The following is a 24655-nucleotide window of genomic DNA, read 5'->3' on the forward strand; positions in this document are numbered from 1 at the left end:
AACAGCAATGACCTGAATCTACAAGGTAAATGAGTGCTGTAGATTTTGCAAATAATAGTGTTGAATCTTCAACTTCTAAACTAACTTTAGGAAATACAGTCTGAGAATGGGAACACCTCCTACATTTCTCGAGATTAATAAGAATAGCTACATTGTTACTCATTTCAAATTAGTGTTTGTTGCAAAGCACATCTTCTAATGTGAATTTTAAAAGTGGAAATGAAAAACATCAAAATGGTCTGATTTTTGGAGCCAAATAGTTGTAAAAATGATTAAGGAACTGCTTTCTTTCTCTTTACTGGTTTGCATTTGAGCACTGGTTTCCTAAAGTTCATCAAGCCAAAGGGAGAAAAGAAAAAAGAGAGAGGGAGAGAAAGAGAGAAAAACAGATACACAGAAAGAAATATTCTGAAAAATAAGAGAGAAAATGAAAGAGAACACGAGTCATATAAAGATAGAGAGACTGAGCTCTAGAAACTGGTCACATAAATAGTCATGTAATAAAAAGTTTCAGATTTGTATTGAAGTAAAAAAAAAAAAAAACTACTTAGAGAAAGGCCAACAGGCCAGACTAAATAATCCTCGACTTACCGTCCAATTCTGAATCCCATATTAGCTGCAGAGATTTTAATGTAAATATGCCATTACACTGTCATTACAGTGATCAGGCTTCATGGCTCACAGGTCACATCTCAGCCACTGTTAATTTTGCAGGCAAAAGCTTTTTTTCTCTTGAAATGTTAATAACTTTCTATTAGTTAATGTAGCGTGACTAAAATTCAGATTAGATATAATTCATTTTAATATCTGTGACTGGGTATCCTGATCATTTAGCAATGGTTTCCAGCTGAATACAAGATGCTAAATTGGACTCATTTGCATAGCCCTGTTAAAGCAATGCCATTCTAGAAATGTAGGCATCTTCAAATTAATTTAAAAGATTTTTTTTCCTCCTGGTTTTGCTACTAGGATAAAATCTTTGGTTGGCAACTAATTGAAGTTACCATGGGCCGAATGCACATCCTTTTCTCTACCTACCCACCCATTCCCTAAGGAAAAAAGCAACCAAAACACTAGTAAGGAGTATTAATTGGTGAATGCAGATGATACCCAGTGCCTCAGAACCTAGAAAGGGTTCCATTTAGTACCTATAATGTTGTGACAGAAGCCTAAACTGTTGACAAGGTCTGTGACAACTGGATCTTGAAGAACATTTAGCTCCACTTTGCAAACCTGTTTTTAACTCTCTATTATTTAGATTGATTGAATCCTTACCTTTTCAGTGTGTGGAGTCTAGTTTGTTAAACTAAATGGATAATATAGGTTGCTTTCCAAGGAAGACATCACCAGATTGAACAGCACTGTTGTTATTAATCATGGACAGATTCTGGAGTCTGTTCTTCTCTTCCTTTGCCTATGTAACCCCCATTAATGCTAATGGAAAACACAGATGATACATTCATGCAACAAGGGACCACTAGACCCCTGAATTATCAAAGCATGTGGGTAGATGCTCACACAGACAATTCAATAAGTGCACCTGTGGAAGGGATTAGGCCATCTTTCATTGCACCCTGATCCTTTTTTTCCCCTTTACTTTGTCATATTTGATGATTTGTTTTCCTTTCATTTAAATGCAAACAATGTAAAATATTAAACATTTCCCATTTGTTCACAGGTATCAGGTATCAGAAACATTGTGTAAAGAATATGTAAATACTCTCATACAGCTAGATCAAAGCTTTGTTTCAGAAATTCTAACAGGATTCCTAGAAAGTGAAAACTGAAATAAACCAATTTTTAATATATTTTTCTTGATTTCACCAACTTTAAAATCAACTTTAAAATTTGAAATGTCCATATTCTTTTATAAAGTTATTTAATAATTATTTACTTATGTAAAGATATTTGGCTTTAGGAACTCATTCTTTGGAACTTTGGAATGTAATTTTCAGAAATTAGGGTCTTTCCTTTTCCCAAAGCAAAAAATAGGTCTCAGATGAGAACAACTAATGTTTTACGGGTTTCTTTTTATCGAATTTGTTTATTTCTAGACATTAGAAAAACTATACGACTTGGGAAAAAAGTCTTTTTATGTCTCTACTCTCCTGCTTCTTTCCTTCTTTCTCTTCTTCTTCCTTCTGTCATCCCTGGGGCAAAATAACAGATTCTCTTGCTGCTGTTTGCAATCTGAGAATAAATTATTTTGCCATCTTTTCACTACCCCCCCCCCCGACCTCCAACAATTTAATGAGTATATGGTTGGACCACTAGCTGTTTGAGAGAGATGAACATCTAGTAAAAATTAATTAAATTATAGTGAATATTTTGAATAAACACAGAATTGGTAAAATCCTTCCCTTCCAAAATGTATGTGAACATTTCCAGTTGTACAGTTCACCTTGAAAGTAAATCAACAGGCAATATTCAAAGGATGCCAACCAAATAATAAACTTGGGTAGTGATTGGCCATTGGGCAATTGAGTAGCTAGACTGACAATTCCTGAAAACAACTCTTTTCTCTATTTGGTTGATTACTTCAAGAGTCAACAGTTAATGTAGGTTAAAAACTTTGTTGGCAGTTTCCATTTCTCAGCCTATAAACATTTTCAAATATATGTTCTTCTCAGTACCCTGTCTACCAACTTATTTCTCTCCTTCCCTCCACAACTTAACTTCTTGAAATAGTGATGATTTCCACCTCCTCCTTTCTCCTCACTCTCAATGCACTCCCTACATTCACCTTGCTCCTAATGCACTACAGACTTTCTTCCCTTCTTCCCATCCCTCAACTGAAACTTCTCATGATCTATTATTGACCAAATTCTATCTTCATCAGTGCCCCCATCTCCAGCCCAGTCAGCTCAGTCATTTGGTCAAATGATCAAATCCATCTCAAGTATCATTTCTGTCTGAAGGCTCTATGATAGTTCCTGGAGGATATATGAAAGTGCCTGGCATAGAGACCTGGATATGTAGAGTTTGAAAAATTATCCCTGTTGATTTAAAAATGGCAACTATGTTATAGTGAGTGTCCCTTGGACATCTTATCTAACTGTTAGCTATGTTGGTGTCACTCAAACCTATAGCTTGAACTGAGGCCTCTTTCTTGCCAGTCTGAGCTAAACATCTAATTGTCTACTGGCTATTTTCGCCAAATTGTACCATAATCAGATCAAAATACCAGTGTGCTGCTGTCTCCTTGTCTCTGTCAACCATGATCTGGTTCAGAATAGTAACATTTACCTGGGCACCTAATTCAGAAATGTGGGAGTCATCCTAGAATTACTAAGTCTATATATCTAATTGGTCACTAAGTGCCACTACACCTCCTTAAAAAGTTTCTAATTCGAATCTGTCCCTTTCACCATTCTACTGCATCAGGTCAGGACTTTGTAATTTCTTACTAGGATTATCTTTACTTCTCTAATCTGTTTTCATAGGACACCCTCACTCCAATTTATCTTCACAGCTAGAGTTGCATTTTCACAGTGCAAACCCCATTGCTCCCCCTGTTAAAATTCTGTAGAGGCTGTCCATCACTCTTAGGTTTAGAAGTCTCAGTATGGGCAATGCTTTCCTTGATGATTATCTCCTGGCTGTCCCTCCAGCCCTATCCCTTGCATTATCCACATTCGCAATCTGTGCCCCAATCTAGAATAATTATTCTCATTCCCTGGGAGGAACCACGCTATTGCTTGCTTCAGTGCATTCCTTGCCTCTTGCCTACCTGGGAAGTTCTTACTCGTTCCTCATTACTCAGCTCAATTTTTTTTTTAAATTTTCTTCATCAGGCTTCCATTCTTTTTTCCATGTCTTCAGATTGGGTTAAATACTAGGCTGTCTGTGCACCCGTGGTACCTTACTCATACCTTGAATGTACTACTGTGAGATTTTACATATGTATTAGGTTGGTACAAAGGTAACTGGTTTTTGCCATTTAAAAAAATATATATTTTCTCTCTCTCTTGCTCTCTCTCTCTGTGTGTGTGTGTGTGTGTGTGTTTGTGTGTGTGTGTATGAGTGCCTGGATGATTGTGTGCTTTGTGTAGAATATTGGCTCTTTATAATTTTTTTGAATTAATATATGAAGAGCAAATGAGCCTTTCCAGCAAACATCTAGCCTTATAAAACCAATCCTAAGTCTATTTTTTCTCCTTGGACTTTCATTTCACCAAAAGCATCCCTGCCTGACCATTGAGCATGAAATCTCCCAGCATCCTAATAAAACATTTCACTTTGAAAAGGTGACATTTCACATTGGTTCTGAGATTTCTTAGTTGCTTCTAGTTTTTCCTAAATTCATCTGGAATTTCCAGTTATTTATTTATTTAGAATTTCAAAACTCTTTATGGATTTAGAAAATACTTCCCTGTATAATGACATTGGTTATTCCTATTTGGAATAAAGACACATTGATAGTTATCTTAAAATGGATCTTCCTTTAATATAATTTTATTTACAAAGGATTGGTGGGAAAAAAGCTTAGCTAGGTTTCAAAAGTCTCAAATCATTGTTCTCTGGTAGATTTATTTATCTAAAAAATGATTTTAAGACAGAATAGTTTGGACCAGATTTTAGAGCTAAATTTATTTTGCTCCAGGTTTCATTTGTTTTGTAGACATTTTTTAATTCACTTCCAAGAGTCCTACAAATTCAGAGAGATACAAACCTCTTCCTTTTAAAAATTATTTTAGGATTTCCTAGCTTCAATATACAAATATACAGGAGTACAAATATGATATTGCACTGTTGGATGAAGCAGATAAAATGATTATAACCCTGACCCAAAAAAACCAACCCCAAATTAACAAAGCAGTTCCATAAAAAAGAACCTGCAGTTGCCTTTCTGCTACATAATCTCAAGGACCCCCCCACTTAGACACTGTAGTGTGGATTAAAAAGAAAAAAAAACTGATTCAATGGCAATGGACTATTTGAATGCAGTGAATGTCTACTAATTTCAGTGAAAGAACTTTGTAGGAGTCAGATAATATCATCTAGTCAGTTCAATACAGTTATCTTATTGGATTACCTGATTCTTTTTAACTTTTCTTCTAGATTTTACATGAATTAAGTATTAAAACGTAAATATATCTATCAGCATTTCTTTTAAAGTATTTTCCTCTTGTCATTATTTCAAATTGCCTGTGTTGTTAAGGCCACTAGACTGTATCTTCTGCAGACTTCCACTGGTGTGCTTTTAATCTACTGACTACTTTCCTTCATTATAAGATATTAATAACATTTTTAAGCATTTGAACATTTAGATGAGATAATAATAACAGCAGCATCAGGATCACTGAAACAAGCATTGGTTTCAAAATGACACTGTGATTTAACATTGTTGGGGAAAATGCCTTACAAGGATGAATGATGGCAGGATTAAATATCCAATTAATTAGTGGTTTTCTGGAAACTGGGTGAGACGAGATAAACATCGTGAAGGTGGTAGAGGTTGGAGAATGGATTTAGGGAAATGAACTCTGGTGAACCAACTTATATGAAATAATTCTAGCAAAATTGAGTCAAACCTATGGAAAAACTCAGTGCATGGGACAGAGCCATTGGAATAGGTTTTGTGGACGTAATTGCTCATGACCTGGTACTTGAATATATTGGATAAAGAGAGATAAAAAAAAGAAGATGTTCAGGAGGGTGGAGCCATATAAGCAAAGGATAACATTGGGAAAAGCAGTTAGATTCACAGAAGTTGTAATTATTCACAGGTCTTATGTTAAATAGGGTGGTGTCAGATAATATGAGGTCTGTAATATACTCAGAGAAATCTGGACTTCAAGTAACAGGTAATGATAAGTCTCTGGAGATCTTTAAGTAGGATAATAATATGAGTAAATGGCTGCCGTATGGATGTTGTATTAGTTGTGTATTGTTGTGTAACAAATTTAGCAGATTAGAACAACATACATTTATTATATCACAGTTTCTGAAGGTTCTAGCTCAGATTATTTCACAAGGCTATAGTCAAGCTACAGGCTGTAGTCAGCCAGGGCTGTAGGCTTGCTAGGAAAAATCCACTTCTAAGCTAAGTCACGTATTTGTGGACAGGCCTTGGTTTCTCACTGGCTGTTGTTGGCCAGAGGCCTCCATTCCTTGCCACTTAGATGTCTACATAGACTGCCTGAAAGTTTTTCCAGTATGGCAACTGGTTTTCACCAGAGCCAGTCATCCAAGAGTGAGTGATCTTATAGAAGGAAAGAGAGGGCAAAAAACCAAGATGGAAGCTGAAGTCTTGTCACAATGCAAAAGTGGAAGTTATATACCTTACTTCTCCCATATTTTGCTGGTCACAAGACCAACTCATAATATGTGGAAGAGAACTATACCAGGGTGTGAATGCCAGTTGAAGATCATTAGGGGCCAACTTACACACTGGCTACCACAGTGGTAAAGTTGAAAGGCCAGCCAAGAGGCTGATATAATTGACAGTGAGAACATGATGAAAGCATGGGAACAAAGATGGAGATAAAAGGACAAGTCCATAAGAAATGTGGAAGAAAAAAATTATTCAATAATAGCAAATTTGATAAAATTAGGATAGCAAAGGCTAAAAGATGACTTCCAGATTTTGACTTTGGACAATTATAAGTGATCTGCTCTTGCCACAAAAAACAAACCAAAAAACAGGGAACTCAAGGAAACTTTTGGGGGTGATGGGTACATTTATTACCTTCATTGTGGTGATGGTAATACAAATGTATACATATATCCAAACTCATCAATTTGTGTATATTAAGTATACATATTAAATATATGTATTTTTTGGTATACCAATTATACTCCAATAAAGCTGGGAGAAAAAAAGAGTGATCTGGCTGCCAATTGATTGGATGGTATAGATGTGATAGTTTAAAATGTGAAGATGGCTTTATCTGTAGACCTGTCGAGTTTGAGGTGGCATTCATCTATCCAAGTGAATATGCCCTATATTACATAGACAAGCATTCAGAAAATACTCTGATGGAACATGAGAGAGACATAGGAAAAGGGAGGTCAAAATATCTATATTAATGGAAGATGGTGAAGTGAATCTGGTCAGTCAGAAGCAGGGAAGGCCAGAAAGAAGTGCTATGGGTAGTGTACATTATTTGCATAATAGATGTTTAATAAGATTTTCAGTTTCCTGTCTTTCAATAAAAGTTTGTTTCCTTCTTCCTTTTTCCCTTTTTATCCTTCCTTCCTTCTTTTCTTCCTTTCTCTTCCTCTCTCACCCTTCCCTTCTCTTTTTCCCCTCCCCTCCTTCTCTCTATTCTTCCTTCTACTCTTCTTCCCTGTTGTCCTTTCTCCTCCTCTTTCTTTCTGTTAAATCATATTTACTGTTATTTTTCCTGCCGAGAATAATCCCAGTAGTTCAGAGCCAGATTAGGAAGATCCCATAACAGTTCAATGATACACTGCTTGCAGTGATATAGTGCAGTGTATCATTGAACACTGCTCATTGTAATAGATTGTTTATATTAAGCCCCAAAGCTAAAACACAGAATGTCTGTTAAAGAAAATAGTGTAAGAAAAAAGAATTCCAAGACAGCATTAGGAAAGAAACACAGAAATTCAAGTAACTGTTTCATAATACCAAGCATTTTATCTTTAATGTGATAAAAATCTGGCAAAATAAGTAATCTATAAATGTGTGTGAAATTTTTATAAATCCATTTACAAGATCCATGTAGTATATGCATCCTCATCATATCTAAATGGAGAAAAGGTCTATTATTTATGCCCCTCCCATATGCACATTTTATCAAAAGTACAAAAAAAGTAGGAAAAACAATGGAAGTTTTCTTTTACACTTTATTTTTAGGTGAGAAAACCCTTTTTTCACATTGGCTAATGAGATCAAATATGCCTCACAGGTTACACATTCCAGATGATCCTTAAAATATAAAATGCTATTAATTCATGAAATAATGGATAGTCCCATTTTGAATCTCCAACTTTTTGAATTTTAAAAGTTTAAAGATTGTGAGTTAGCTTGAGATCTGTCACTCCACATAACATCACTCTAAACTGGTAGTCCCACTACATGTTTTTTTCTTGTTTGTTTTGTTTTGTTTATTTATGACACATGAGTGAGCTGAGATTGGTTTTTGCATTTGTGAATGGCTGAAAAACAATCAAAAGAGACAATGTTTTAAGATATATAAAAATAATATGGAATTTAAATTTCGCTGTCCATAAATAAAGTTTAATTTAAAAAGAAGGCCATGCTCACTCACTATGTATTTTCTATGGCTGTTTTCCCAGTGCAATAGTAGAGTCAGTCATTGCCATGGAGACCATATATGGTGCTCTCATCACTGCACTGCTGCTTGGTGTACTATAAATTGTAGTGATGCAGTTTTAACTCAACAGGGTTTCAGGTGCCACATATATTGGCATACTGCAACATCAAAACAATTTTTTAAAGCATTTAAATTCTTTAGCCACCATGGCAAAAGAAAAAAAAAAAAAGAGAAAGGTAGACTTTGAACGTCATGCTTTTAATGCGCAGTGAAGTGCGGACTATTATTTTGAAATCTAATTAGATGGCAAAACATTGTGGCTTATAGCAGTGACACAGTAGCTGTGCTAAAAGGACACTATGTACATGGGCATTACAAGACTAAGCATTCATCACAATACTCACAAGTTACAAGAGAGCAGCAGTAAGAAAAATTAGGAAATTTAAAATGAAATATCTCCTCAAACAAGAATTTCTTCACACATATAAAACATGAAAATGAGTTTCCAGCCAAAGTAATTTTTTGAGCAGCTCAATTATTAGACAAGTACAGAATAAGTAATTGTAGATTGGCAGCAACTCTATTTTGATGTTTTAAATTAAGATGTCATTTCTTCTCTGCTGGATTTTATTGTTTGTGTTGAAAAGTCAAATTTTTTTTACTGTTCCTTTGCAGGTGATGGCTTTTTCTCTCACCTACTTTAATAATTTCTTGTTGTCCTTCATTCTTAAGTTTTAACATGATGTTACTAGGTGTGATTTTCTTTGTAATTATTCTTCTTAGAGTTAGTAGACCTTCTTATATCTGTTTGGGTAATTTTTTACCCAGTTTTTCTTGAAATATGACTTCTACTCCTTTATTGCTTTTCTCCTCCTTAGACTCTAGCTGCATATATTCAGGCCTTTTATCCATTACTTAATGCCTCTTATGTTCTTTTATATCTGTCTCATCCTTTTTTCCTTTAGTGCTTCATTCTGGATTTTCTTATTTCTATTGCTGTGACTAATTGGCTGTTATATCCATATATAGGTTCTTAATTTTAGTTGTATTTTTTGTTTTACAATTTCTATTTTTTACCTTATTATGATTTTATAATCTATGATGGAATTCTCCATCTTTCTATCTTATTATATTTTATATCTACTAATAAAAGTATCATTGGCCTCCATTCTCCTTGATGTGAATTGTGAATGTCTCTCTTTTTTTTTTGTTTCTTTTGAGATGGAGTCTCGCTCTGTTGCCCAGGCTGGAGTGCAGTGGCACGATCTCAGCTCACTACAACCTCCACCTGCTGAGTTCAAGTGATTCTCCTGCGTTAGCCTCCTGAATAGCTGGGATTGCAGGTGTGTGCCACTACACCTGGCTAATTTTTGAATTTTGAGTGGAGACAGGGTTTCACCGTGTTGGTCAGGCTGGTCTCAAACTCCTGACCTTGTGATCCACCCGCCTCAGCCTCTAAAAGTGCTAGGATTACAGGTGTGAGCCACCGTGCACAGCCGTGAATGTCTTAAGAAGAAAATGTATTAGTAAATGTTAGGAAATTTCCCTATGAATTTCCATTTTTCTTAGTAAATAGGCTTCTCAAATCCCTATTACCTTGGTTATTTTCCAATGCTCTCAAGTAGTGCATTCTCTCTGTCTCTTTCTCTCCCTCTGTGTGTGTGTGTGTGTTTTGCCCAGCTTTTATACTTCAACTCAGGAAGATAAAAAATTTGGAATAAACTAAATCAGAAAACCAGCCCTATTCCTGCTCCATAGCTAGTGTTCAATGAACATTTTTGAATGGGGTAAATGATGCACTCAATTCTGAGTTTGTGCTAAGTATGGAAGTCCTCACTCTCAAAGTTGTATAATTGTCAATCCCTGCATTTGTATAATCCTGGGAGTGAGTGTCTCCTTAAATTTTGTGCACTAAACTGCCTTACTTATCTTACTTTAAGCCCTACGTATGAAGTGTGCAGAACAAATTTACTCTTATGATTCATGGTAACAGTCATAGAAAGATAATGTAATTTCCCTAAAGTCACATTGAAACCTAGAAGACTAACAGAAAAAGGAAAATAGTGTTGGTAATTATGGGTAGGGTGCACTATCTTTTGGGTCAAAAATATAGTTTCCAGCAGGATAGTATCAGATAACCATGTGTAATGCTAGTAAAACTCAGATCAAAGCCCTGTGAGTACTTTAGAGCAGTGACAGTAAAAGTAAATTTCACAAGATCAGTCCTCATGTATCCAGCACCCTCCATGACCTGAAAGAAAATTTTTTGTTTGTTTTTGGGTGGTACATATTGACTTTATTGCTTGCTGTTGTTGTTAACCTCTACCATACCCATCAGGCTTGAACTTAAATTAATGGATGACACTTAAATTCTGTCCTTAGCTTAACAAGCCTTAGTTATGAAATCAAACTATTATTGTGTACTCTTTTTTCTTTTTCTCAAGCTCAGCAGATGCCATGCTAATCTCTACAAAAGTGGTAATAAAGACATTTGCAGTCAGCATGTACAGGAAAAGTATAAGAGATTCTCTCTACCAGAGTGTGATGTTCCTGTTTAAGAATACAGAATGATTTACAGGTGTTAATGGACATGCATTATTGTTGAAACGCTGCTCAATTAAGGCATCTGTGGAGCTACAGAAAGGTCTGTGTTGCAAATGAGTGCACCTGTTTGCAACCTGCTAAAAGATGTATTAAGGATAAGATGCAGTTACCCAAAAATAGTCCTAAAAGCAGGAATTAGAAAGATTTATCTCTTTCTAGCGTTCTTTTTTCTGTATTCAGTGTCTTCCTCAGGTGTGAACTAAAAACTTCATTTTGGATCGGTCATATCATGTAGGAACTAAGGTTGAGTTTAAAGTGCTGTCTCTTAAGTGAAGGTCAGTGGTTTACCCATTATAGCACCCAACCCCAAATACTTCTAGCAATTAATTATATCTATATCTGTTTTTATAGAGTAAAAGAATAAAGAAGTGACAGTCAGCAGTTTTAAGTAATACAAGTTAAAGGTGTTCTATCATTTAAAATGATATATCATTTTGGAAAGAAAATGTAAAAGCTGGTACGTGCAATCTAAAATTAAACACAGATTTTGAATTTCAGGCTGTGAAGCTAAAAAGATCAAAGGAAAGTCTTTACAGTACTTTGGAATTTGGTATAATACTTCCCGGGAGGTCATTTACTCCCATAATTTAGTCTGACTTATTTTGGCTTCAGGTCCATTAAAAATGTGCAGCAAAAAAGGAGGCTTCTTTTTACTTTAATTTTTAACAGCATCTTGTCAGTGAAAAAGAAAGGTGTCTGAAAGAGGATCATCTATCATAGTCCTAATAGCTTTCAAATCTTGTGACTTTTTGAGTCTGCTTGAGAGAGAAACTTATCTTGAAATGTCTATATTTTAACTCTTTCCACTGTTCTATGGAGGAGTATTACATTAGATCTTAAGCATTACTCAAATACAGTTACCCCTCCTATGACATTCGGGGTTGTTACCCCTTAGCTAAGGAAACTTTACAGTTCAAGAGGATTGGGTATATTATTAGCTATAGATTTTACTCCCTTTTCCTGTTCTTTTTAAATGATTGAGTCCTACCAATGTGAATTCAGCTGATGGGTGGATAGTTGAATACATCAAACAAAGAACCAAGTAAATAATTTCTATTTCTTCCTCTTTTCTTTTGTTCCTCTTTTGTTTCTTGTCTCTCTTTTTCTCCTTTCTCCCCCACTTCCTCCCTTCCTGTTTTCCTTCTCTCCTCCCCTCCCTTTCCCTCCCTCTACCTTGCCCTTTCCCTCGCTCGCTCGCTCTCACACACATCAGGAAGAATAAACAGTGTGTTTATTTTACTTTTATTATTTTTTTAAATCAGAGGCTGTACTCTGTAAGGGCTAAAATACTAGGCTGGGAGTCAAAAAAGGGAAGAATCCTGTATTCTATCTCCCTATGCCTGTTTCATTCTGTAAGTTACTTCACTTCTCTAGTCTTCAGTTTTCCTTATTTGGAAATAAGGAGGTTTCACTTGATGAGATTTGAGGTCTCTTCTAGGCTTGAACCTGTCCTGAGCATGCTCCTTTGGAATGTTAGTAATTACTCTTTTACAATGACAAATTCTACAGAGAGATGCTCATCTTCTCTTAATTTTGGTCCAGAAAACTGGCAAAGGATTACTTTAATTCTACCAATACAGTTCAACTAATCTTACTGAATAAGTTTTCATAAGAGCAGACTTCCACCCACTCTTAAGAGGGTAAGTAGATAGCAGCTCATGATGGCTGGCTGTCTAGAGTCCTCTGCCGGGAAGGGTTGTGAAGCTGGGTCCAGAGAGTGCTGTGAATTCTGGGCAATGTCTTTCATCAGTGAGGACAAGGTAGGTGGGATGTACTTACCATTGATTTGTCATACCTGAACTTCCTTATTGTCAAAATTGTGTAAAAATGCACTATTGGTAGACCTTGGCAAAAATCAAGCTTGAATGGAATAAAACATAAGGCATAACAAGGCTTTTATAAGTATTTTGATATAGAGATGGCAAAGTTGCAGTCCTTAAAAATTTACAAATTTACAAATTTCTAATATATGTCAGTTCCGAAATTATTATTACTTCAAGAAATGCTTGAAGTAATTCTTATGGTCCTCCTGAACACATTCACAAAATGGAGGAGTGTTTTATTAAATAATGTAGGAGCTTCGGGGCATTTATTCTTCTTTGTACCACATTTTAGGGAGCTTCCTACTAACCTACCTACTGAAATCCTTATACCTTAAACAATTCTACATTAAGATTTGGTTTAGTATCAAAAGGCCATTTCTTGGACCAGTGTTTGACTCAAATAAAATACATCTGGAATACTTGCAATATAAACTAGTCACCTTATGTGCATCTTGACTCTTGCTGCTGAAAGGTTCATGCAGGCCAGCTTCTATTGTATTATAATCTAAAGAAAGTGAACATTAAGAATTATGGAATTTATATTCTTGTTCTAGTGGTAAAAATATGGTAGGAATTTTTAGATATTTTCTATTTCTATTCTCCAAACCACCTGGAGATTTGGATAACAGACAGTTCTCAGAAACACATTCAAAAGACTTTAAAATACGTATCAATCCATTTAGTAACGTGATATAATCTATTGTATTGTGCAGATAATTATAGCCAACTGTTATGAAGCAATACAAGTCAAGTAATCTCTTGAGATTTTTGCATTTTTGCTTATTTTGGAAGGTCTTTATTTTAAATCTTCTTATTTCATATAATTTTAAACTGATATAACAATCACAAGAATGGTTCAAGAAACTCCATATACTTTGGATGGTTAATATTATATGTCAACTTGACTGTGCTAAGGGATGCCCAGATACCTGCTAAAACCTTATTTCTGGGTGTGTCTTTGAGGATATTTCTGGAAGAGATGAGTATATGAATCAATAGACTAAGTAAACAAGATCACCCTCAATAATGTGGTGGGTACCATCCAATCTGTTGAGTGCCTAAATGAACAAAATGGCAGAGGAAGAGCAAATCTGCACTCTCTGCTTGAGCTAGGCCATCCATCTTCTCCTGCCCTTGAACATCAGTGCTCCTGGTTCTTGGCTACCTTTGGACACAGAATGAAACTTACACTATTGACTACCCTTGATCTCAGGCCTTCAGATTTAGACTGGAGGTGCACCATTGGTGTTCCTGGGCCTCTAGCCTGCAGATGGTATATCATAGGACTTTTCAGCCTCTATAATCATGTGAGCCAATATTTCATAATAAATCTCTTTGTTTATATCTCTATATATCATATTAGTTCTGTTTCTCTGGAGACCCCAAAACTATACCCTTTTCTTATTTGCCAATTTTTTAGTTCTCCTTCTCTTTTCTTTCTCTCTTCCTCCCTCTCTTCTCTCTCCACTTTTTTCCTGAGCAAATTGAATATTAGTTAAAGCTACCATGTCCCCCTTTCTGAATACTTCATTGCATATTTTATAAGAACAAAGATATTCTTTTACATAACCATAATATAATGACCAAAATCAGGAAATTTAACATTGATGTAATTATATAATCTATAGTCCAAATTTAAATTAAATGTACTTTATAGCTAATTTGTATTTTGCTGGAAAGGTTGAGAGGATACAAGAGAGGAATGAGAAAATTGCTAGAACATGTCCTTGAATAAGCAAGAAGAGATGCTGATTAGACACATATCATGGGGTTGACCTTAGTTTTCAGACTAGGCACAGATGAAAATTGAGTTGATTCATTTTTTGATGGGGATTTGGATGGTTCTCCTTTATTACCTGTGTCCACTTAGGGAACTAAAAAGCTGAAATTGAAGAAGGAGGAGGAATAATTATAGGTTTAAGGAGGAAGAGGAAAGTATTAGTTATCTATTAGAGTAGGACAACGAATTGGTTAGGAGAATGTGTTATGACTGCAGGTAGCATTAAGGGTACAGTTAACCGGGCATGGTGGCGCGCGCCTGTAGTCCTAGCTAGTCAGAAGGCTGAGGTGGGAGGATCACTTAAGCCTGGGAGGTCGAGGCCACAGTGAGCTGTGGTCATGCCACTCTACTCCAGCCTGGGCAAGAGAGAGAGACCCTGTCTCAAAAAAGGGTTACACTTGAAGTTAATTGTCAAAAAATGCTTACCATGATGGTATTTATTTTTTCAACCACATTTGGCTGTACGGGTGCAGGTACAGGGTAAGGGGATATTTTATTTGGCCAGGGATGAACTTTTGACATGTTTGTACAATGAAGGAAGAGAGGGCAAGGAGGTTGAATGCGTATGCAAGTGAGTAATTATGAAAATTGACCATGGATTTAAACTGGAAAAGGAGGAGAGGTGGGAATCTCAGGGAATAAGACATAGTGAGGAAGGTTGCAGTTACTGTGATGACGAAGTCTAGAATTTATTCTAGGAAGTAAGGAAAAGTAGATTACAAGACCACTGGAAAGAAAGATATCATGGGACATGGAATTCTGAATTCTGGAATGATCAAGATATGTGATCACTGAAATCACTGCAGGAATAGTGTAAGAAAGTGCCAGAGAAAAACTGGCCAGAAAATCTTCCAGGAATGATGCACGACACAAAGCAACAAGGACTGGTAGTAAGTGGTATAGTCTCATAGGAGATTCAAAATTTGGGCTTTTTTGAGAGGAGAGATTGGTCAGAAAGAAGTAATAAAGATCATGGAAAGCACTTACTATACCTTCAGGCTTGAAGGTATGAGAGAGGTGGGGAGAAAACATGAAAGGGCCGGCACGGGGCGGGGGGTGAAAAGAGTCCTCTACAGAGTGCCTTCTGTGAAGCTTTAAAGGAAAGGGCTCTGTACTGCACAGGAGTGCCACATCTAAGGAGGCTTCATCATAGTGTGGAATTCACTGGACGCTTTGTATATTTAGTCTGGCAATTTTCCATCAGCTGGAAGTAAACTGTCTTAAGGAGAAGCACCATTTTCTAACTCACCAAATAGTGCTGTAAGGGCTTAGTAGAAGAAGGTGAGGATAAGAGATTTTGTTGATGATGAACCATAAGTTCCAGAAGGCCCAGAGTAAAAGGACACTAGAAGTCATGGGAAAGTGAGATACAAAGTAAAAGTGTAGAGCCTTTGAAGGCTGGTGACTGGGTATGAGAGATGACCTTCAGAAATTCGGATTCAATTGATTTTGGGTAGGGCCTAGGCATCAGTGTTTTTAAAAAGTTCCCAGTGATTCTGATATGCTTTCAGGGCTGGGGACTATCATTCTAAATACTTTACTTGTATTAAGTTATTTAAACAATTCTTCTAAATACCTTTAAGCACTGTATTAAATTCATAAGTGACACATGCATAATGTTACATATTGTATAGTAAAGATTAAGTGAATCAATCACTTAAGCAAACACACAGTTCTTTTTATCTATCACTGTCATTGTCAATAGTTCAAAATTAACACAGATAATTTTCACTCAATAAGTAGATGCTTCCATGTTCATTCACTGAATAGGTCAAATGAAATCTACATCCAATGTGACCTTGGAGACATGTGATGCCATTTAACATTGTGTACTTTCACGATGTAATTCTTGAGCACAATCATTTAAAAAACAAATACAAATTTGTTTTGTTACTGCTTTTGTTGCTTATTAGAGACCAATCAAAGATAAAATAAATATTTTAGTCTTATTTATTTATTTATTTATTTTGAGACAGACTCTTGCTCTGTCACCCAGGCTGGAGTGCAGTGGCCCGACCTTGGCTCACTGCAACCTCCATCTCCCGAGTTCAAGTGATTCTCCTCCCTCAGCCTCCCAAGTAGCTGGGACTACAAGCCAGTGCTACCACACCTGGCTAATTTTTTGTATTTTTAGTAGAGACGGGGTTTAACTGTGTTAGCCAGGATGGTTTGGATCTCCTGACCTCATGATCCACCCACCTCGGCCTCCCAAAGTGCTGGGATTACAGGCGTGAGCCACCACACCTGGCCTTTTAGCCTTAATTTTAGATTTAATGGTTGAGTTCCTATATAGGAGTCTTTGGGAATGAATACCTTTCTACAATCTCTATTTTGGTAACCATTGGCAGTTATACTTAAGATTTTCAGTTAATTTATGGTGTTAGTGATTCCAAATTCAACCACAGATGTTTTGCTTCCTCATGCCTTCATAGTTACCCTGTCTGCTGGTAAAGTATCTGTCAATTATCTGTGTTAGGGTGTGTTGTTAAACAATTTAATTTGGAATTTGAACATGAAATTTGTACTCTGATTGTTATTGATATTGATAAAAGAGCAATTATCTTTTAATCAGGTAGATCTGATTTTAGTTTCCTATAATAATGTAAAACAACAAATGCAAAAGGTTATGCTGTAATTTTATTTTTAAATCTGCAAACTTCTGCACATTTTACTGGAAACTTATCTCAGTTACACTTTAGTGCATCAACAATTATCATGAGACTGAGCATTATCTGTCAGCAATAAACACATGGAAGATTCTGAACTCGTTGCTCACAGGTTTTTTAATAATATTAAGCACAGGATTTAAGAAATCTATATGTACCACATCAGGAAAATATTATCTTCTACAAATACATAATTTGGATTTGTTCCTATTCAGAAGACATGTTGAAAATGCTCAAGAATCTTGTACAGTGATTTCTTTCAGCCTGCAATATCTAATCCCCACTTTTGGATTGGTAGAAGTAGTCAAATCACTCCCAAATCTTTAGGAAATGAAAGGCTAGATCGCTAATCACTGCATGCATACTTCACTTTAATATTTCATTCAGCATTGATAGAAGATTATAATGGAAGATATTATGAAAGGGCACCACTACAATTGTACTCAGTGGGCCATGTGTAATATTTGAAAGTACATCATCTCTGTGGGTACTTTGCAAGTTGCAGTTGTTAGATGAAGAATAAATGTTAAACTAGATTCTCCTAGTCATCCAATCAAAAACATCTATTATGTGCCCTGTATGTGCAAAGAACTGTATTAAGTGCACAGTTTTGTCTCTCTCATTATTCTTAAACTATGTTCCTGGTGTGTGTGTTAAGCAGCGCTGAATGGGTCTTGCCACTGAAATAAAATAAAAATAAAATACAGGCAATGTTTCCCAGTTTCTAGAAAATAATTAAGTTAGTGCTTAGAATTTTGTCACTTTTATTTTTTTCCAGCTTATTTCTCTTAAATGTTTAATGCCTGATACTGGTTGATTACACTTGTAGCATATTTTCAATAATTTCAAAATTATGATTTATTTAGGTATAATACATTTTTATGTTGTTCTGAAAACAATATCATAATCACCAAGTGTCCTTTCTGTCATGCAAACAAGTTTGAACACCAATGTGACTTAAGACTCCTTGGAAACTATAATAATTAATTCATCCAGGCTGTTAAAAATCAGTACTTCAGACAGTTGCCTAATATATAAATATCTAAAATGTAATCATGTACTTTGAAATAGTTAATGCAGTATTTTGTAAGTTAAAGAGTAGAAATGGGTTACATCTCCAGAGGGTTTGGTTTATTTTGTATTTACTTACATGATTTTCTAGAGAATGAAGTTAAGTCATGTCTATTATTTGTTAATGCCAACCATTTCCTACATCAGACCATCTGTAAATTTAGACCTCACAGACAATGTAATGAACCTGTTTTATTTTTGTCAAACAGCATTAGCTTAGAATTTAATAATAGCAAACACTTACTGAACACATACTTTGTGTCAAGTACTGTATTCTATGTGTACTGACTCCTTTAAACCTCTCAATCATCCTATGAAGAAGCAATCTGTATTACCACCTTTATTCACATGGGGAAATTGACTCATAAAGGTGATGTAAATACAACCTAGTTTAGACAGTTAATACGTGAGAAAGTGGAGATTGGAACCCAGTTCGTTTGGCTACCGACTCTGCGTTCTTGACAGTTAAGGTATACTAACACCATTTCTTAAAAAATTCAAGGGTATTGTATTATTTAGTATGCCATTGGTTGCAAGTATCACCCTAACTGAAACTGGTAGAAACAATAAAAAGAATGTACTGGCTCACATAATTAGAAAGACTGGAAATAGTACTTGCTTCAGGGAAGGCTTGATTTGTTGGTTCAATGATGTCACCAAGAACCCAATTTCCTTCAGTCTCAATGCTCTGTTTTCCCTAGATGGATGCCAGCAACATCAGAGGAAAATGCTTCCTTATTCACAATCCACAAGAGAAAGACTGTCTTGATCTCAGTATTTTTTGTGAAAGTTTTGAGAAGTGCTCTGAATGAACCAGTTTAAGTTGATGTGTGCCCCTGAATCAATCGCTGTGGTCAACGAGATGCAATACTCTTGTTGGCTTAGGCTATATCACGTGTGCTTCCCTGAAACTGCAGAATCCCCAAATGGGTATCTGATTGAAAGAGAAATTGGATACTCTGAAGGCATCCTACAAGTGTAAACAGAATATGGTATTTTTACATTCAAATGTTTGTGTTAAGACAGTCATTTCCTAAGTATATATAAATAATATATAATCTTATATTCTCTCTCTCTTTCTCTGTGGTACCTTTTCATGATAGTTAATTCTTGAACTGAGCCAAATGCTATACAAAATGACATTTTGGGGGAAAGAAGCGAAGTTAGGAGCATCTACACCGAGGCTGCCATATAAGTAGTAATGACCATTGGAACCAAGATTTACCCAGCATATTTGATTGTGTGGACATTTGGAGCACTGAGTAAAGTGGAGAAAATAAGATTCTATTTAAAATTATTGTTAAAATTTCACAAATTGATGTTGTTATCTATAGTTTTATGAATGATTTTTTCTTAGGTAACAGTTTTGCTTTTTTTAACACTCTTTTAGGAAATAAACACTTCTCTGAGATACAGAGTTCGCAAAGACTGTAGTCTGACAAATTTCAATGCCAAGGTCATATTGGCAGCTTGTAACATGGAGGAATGAAATTCTTGTCCGAAGGAAATATACATGCTTCACATTCTTCTATGCTCAAAAAATAAATAAATAAATAAATAAAAAAGCTGAAGAAAACCCACCTCTGAATTCTCATGTCAAGGCTAAACCATTTACAAAGTACAGTAGTAAACATGCAAATGGAAGTGAGAAAAAAAGTAAGTGACTTCTTTGGTAATGCTGCAGTTCACAGCATCCTAAACTGAAATTGTCATTCACCCATCTCAGTGTTATGGTATCTGACATAGACAGTCTTGTTGAACCTAAAAATTGTAAAAGAGAAAATGGCCTTCCTATAATTATGTAGAAAGACTAAGGGAAGTTTTAAACTTACAGGAAAACTGCAAAGATGGTACAGAGAGTTCTCATACACTTTATACCCAGTTTCCCAAATCATTAACATCTTATATGACCATGGTACATTTGTGATGCTTAATAAACTAATATTGACATTTTATTATTAACTGAAGTGCATATTTTATACAGATTTCCTTAGTTTTTTTAAAAATAAACTTATATATTTAGAATAGTTCAATATATACATAATGTGAAATAGTACAGCAAGTTCCCATATACCCCACAGTGAGTTTTTCCTGTTATTGAACTCCTACATTAGTATGGTACATTTGTCACAACTAATGAACCAATATTGATGCAATGTTATGAACTAAAGTCCGTACTTTATTCCAATGTCCTCAGTTATGCCTAATGTCCTTTTTCTGTTCTAGTGTCCCTACCAGGATTCAACATTACATTCAGTCGTCATGTCTCCTTAGGTTCCGCTTGGTTGTGATGGTTTCTCAGACGTTTTTTTTTTTTTTTAGAGGCCCTGACAGTTTTGAGGATTATTGGTCAGGTGTTTTGTAGAATGTCTCTCAGCTGGGATTTTTAAATGTTTTTTCTCATGGTTAGAATGGACCTTTGAGTTTTGGGGAGAAAGACCACAGAGGCAGAGTGCCATTCACATCGTATCAAGGACACATACCATAAATATGACTTATCAGTGTGGATGTGAACTTGATCACATGGCTGGGGTAGCATTTCTCAGGTTTCTCCACTTTGTGGTTACTCCTTTTCTCTCTTCTTTTTTCATACCATATTTTTTGGAAGAAAGTCACTATGTACAGCCTGCACTTAAGTAGTAGGGAGTCATGATCCACCTTCTTAAGTGTGGAGTATCTATATAAATTATTTGTAATTCTTCTGCATGAGAGATTTGCCTCTTTCTCCCTATTTATTTATTTACATTCACATTTAAAAAAATACAATTAGTCAAGTAACATAGCACTTGCACAAAAATATTTATTAGAAATAATGGAACAGATGCCCTAATAGCCCAGAATTTTAGGGTTAAATTTATATTAATTGGAATAGTCTGGTATTCCAGTAAGGCCATGAGACCCACTTAGTCTCTGGATTATGATCAGTCATGTCTTTTCTAAAATCATTTTTTATTTCCTGCTTTTAACACCACATAATAGTGATAATGAATTGTAGAAGCCTATTATCTGATGGATAAAGTAAAAACATTCTTGTATTTATTCTAATTGTTTCTTATTAAATATTTATCAACAACTGCAGCAGCAGTAACAACAGTGTGACTAGGTTTATTGAATGGGTCAGGCATAATGCTAAGTGTTTGACATATATTACCTAATTTAGTCCTTACTACATCTCTATACGTTACATCTTTTTACCCCCATTTTGCAGAATAGGAAAACTTCAGAGAGTTAAATAATGACCAAAGTTAGAAAGTTGGCATATGGCAAAGTTGAAATTAACATTTTCTGATGCAAAATCCTGAGTTATTATCCACTACTCTCTACTGCCTCTACATCACTCATGGTGAAAAAAGTTTTAAGTATTTCTATTCTCTTTCCTCTTGTAGACATTTTCTGATCCAGTAATACCTGTGTGAAATACTGTAATAGAAATTTTCCATTGAGTTTTGTTGTATAGGCATTATGGTTTCATTATATGGAACTAACATGGTGCTGGCTATTTTGTTTCTCTGATACGTTCCTTGATGCTCCAAATTTCATTAGCATTTTGTCAAGACTATCCATTAATCCATACACCCAACAAATTGCCATTGATCTCCTATGTATATTATGAGGAGATAAAAGCTGAGAAACATTGATTCTGCCTTCAATAAAACTATGGGTTGAATAGAAATAATATACGTATATATCAGTATAGTACAAGGAAAGAAAGTGGTGAAAATTGTGAGACACACAGACCAAGGGGTAAAGAGACCAGGAGAAAGATTAATTTTGAATAAGAATATCAGAGAGGACTTCCTGGGGGAGGTAGCATTTGACTTAAGTTTTGAACTACTGGTAGGAATTGGGAACATGGAAATAGATGTGAGCACAGGGTAACATAGAATTGACCTCTGTGATTCCACTTTCTGCTGATTCTCTTTATATCTTTCAGACACCCTTAGGTGCTCCTCATCTACTGCCTGCCTTTTAAATATACAATTATTGCCTTCTGCCTGCGATTCTTTTCTTTTTGTTCTCTATAATTACCTTGTGCCTTCAATTACCAATCTCATGCTGAGAACTCTGGACCGTTCTATTCACCTGTCCACAAAATATCTCAACAGACATCTCAAACTCAGTATGTCAAAGATAACTCCTCTTCATTTTCTTAGATGTATAATAATACTTAAAATCATTTACTTTTCATCAAGCATTTCTGAGTTTGAGTGCAGGTTTTATCACATACTACCTGACAGACTTTTTGGTAATTAACCAGTCCAAGACTCTTAATTTTTTTTTCACACTTAGACAAATACCGGTTGTGCCTACTTTACTTAGATGTCATGAAAATTGAATGAGTTAATATATGGCTAAGCTCTCAATGCTAGCTATTATCATTTTTATTATTCATGCAATTTCGGTAAAAAATAGCACCATCTCCTTGGTCACTAAAGTCCCAAGCTTAACAATCACTACCAATGTAACTCTTTAATATTACCTTCCACCAGTGCTGTAAATTCTGTGTTGAAATGTCTCTTCTTCCTATGTCTTCCTCTCTATACCTACTTTCTACTTTTTTAGTGTAGGTTTTCTATCTCTAATTACAGTAGCTGGTTTTCCATCTCTAATTACAGTAGTTTATAGCTGGTTTTCCTGTATTAGATCATATTTTGCTTTAATTAATACTCTACATTATTTATTGCCAGAATAATATTTCTAATATGCTAATCTGATTTTTCTCCTCTGTTTTAATCAATGGCTGCACATTATTTAGGAATTGAAATCCAAACTTTTTAGCTTAATCTGGGCTTTGTCATAACCTCCCGAATTATCCCTAATAAATTCCCAGCCCCAAACACTGTAGTTTCCCCCAGCCCCATTCCCATGTTACTTATTTTTCTTCCCCAAATTCCATGTCTACCTCCCATGTCGTCTTCTTGGAACAAAACTTTGCAAGCAATGTCTTCTATAGCCGTGATGTGATATGGTGAGCATGTCCTCACCTTTTAAAAGTCACTCCTAAAATCGTTTTAAGACAGAGCGAGAAACTTTTGAGTTCCCACTGCAAACTTTCATGCTATTACTCTAATCCCTCAACCTTCCCTTAACGATAATTTATTTATGAGTCTTTCTTTTCTGCCAGACTATACATTGCTTGAAGGCAGGGATCTCACATTTAATTTTGCATTTATTCACACATTCTTGTAAAGGGTTTCCCATATAGTAGGCATTTGATAAAGCCTTGTATGAATTATTTAATAAATTGGTGTCCAAATATCAAAGCTACTCATTTCCTCATACTTTTTTCCATTTGTATTAATTCATGAGATGTTATCTGTTCTCAAAATTGGATGCTATGCTAGACAGAGGAATTTTTCACTGTAAACTCAGAGAATTCTGAGTTCTTTATCTACCAGATCATTTATACTGATGATGTTTAACATTATCACTAGCACCAGCTCTTTAAGACTCAGCTCTATGTACTTTTTTATTCAGAGAAGTGCCTCTTTATCATAACCCATCATTTGCTGTTTCTAAAGTAGGCCCCCCCTCACTTTGTCAAAATAGCTCTGCCTGAGATCTTGGTGACCTAATTTCTGAGAAAAATATTTTGGAAAGAAAACTTGCCTAGGATTTCCCTCCATGTGATGCAGAATTCAAATATGCATTTAAATTTGATAGACAGAAGCTGGCAAAGATGCCCAGTATCTTCTTAATTTAGCCTGTCACCAGGTACACCACAATACAATTACCCATTTATTAAGAAATAAAATGAAGACAAAAAGCATTTAATTTTAACTGCCTCTGATACTCACCATATTGTCACTTTTTACTGGCTCACTGTGGCTGCCCAGCTAGAATTTCTCTTTCATGCAAACAACAGAACTAAATTGAATTACATAAAAAGAAGCTACACACTGACTCCCAGCAGTATGTTTTGACAAAACATTTTGTCTCCTTAAATGATTTCAGATGCTGTAGTCAAAAGCCTTGACTGCAAATAATGGGTTCATAAAACCTATTTTTAAAATTTTACCTGACAGTAATGCCGTGCAAATACCTGCACTTCTAGTTCACCTTCCCCACTTGTTTACATCAGGATTTTAATAGAGTGGCTGTCTCAGAACAACAGCTAAAGGACACTGTTTGATAAGTTACTATAAAAGCACAGTGTTTAAAATGAGAATTTCCTTCTTAAATTCAGCCATCATAAAAGGTGATGGTGGTGGTGGTTAGAAAAAAATATTGAAGAAATGTATTTTCTTGGAGGGTCTCAAAATTCTCAGTTATGTAATGTTCTAAAAAGTGATGAATTTCAGATTCTGAGTTTTGAGTTGCTAAAGCAGCACCTGGAAGAAACTTCTTCACATAGTAGGTTCTCAATAAATGTCTTCCTTCAGTGACTACACAACATGTTCTTTAACAATGTACTTCATAGAGTCTAATTTTGGCTCTAGCATATTCTATCAAATAAAAGCACGAATT

Source organism: Hylobates moloch, unplaced genomic scaffold (assembly GCF_009828535.3).
Source record: "Hylobates moloch isolate HMO894 unplaced genomic scaffold, HMol_V3 SCAFFOLD_1, whole genome shotgun sequence".
Taxonomy (NCBI): domain Eukaryota; kingdom Metazoa; phylum Chordata; class Mammalia; order Primates; family Hylobatidae; genus Hylobates; species Hylobates moloch.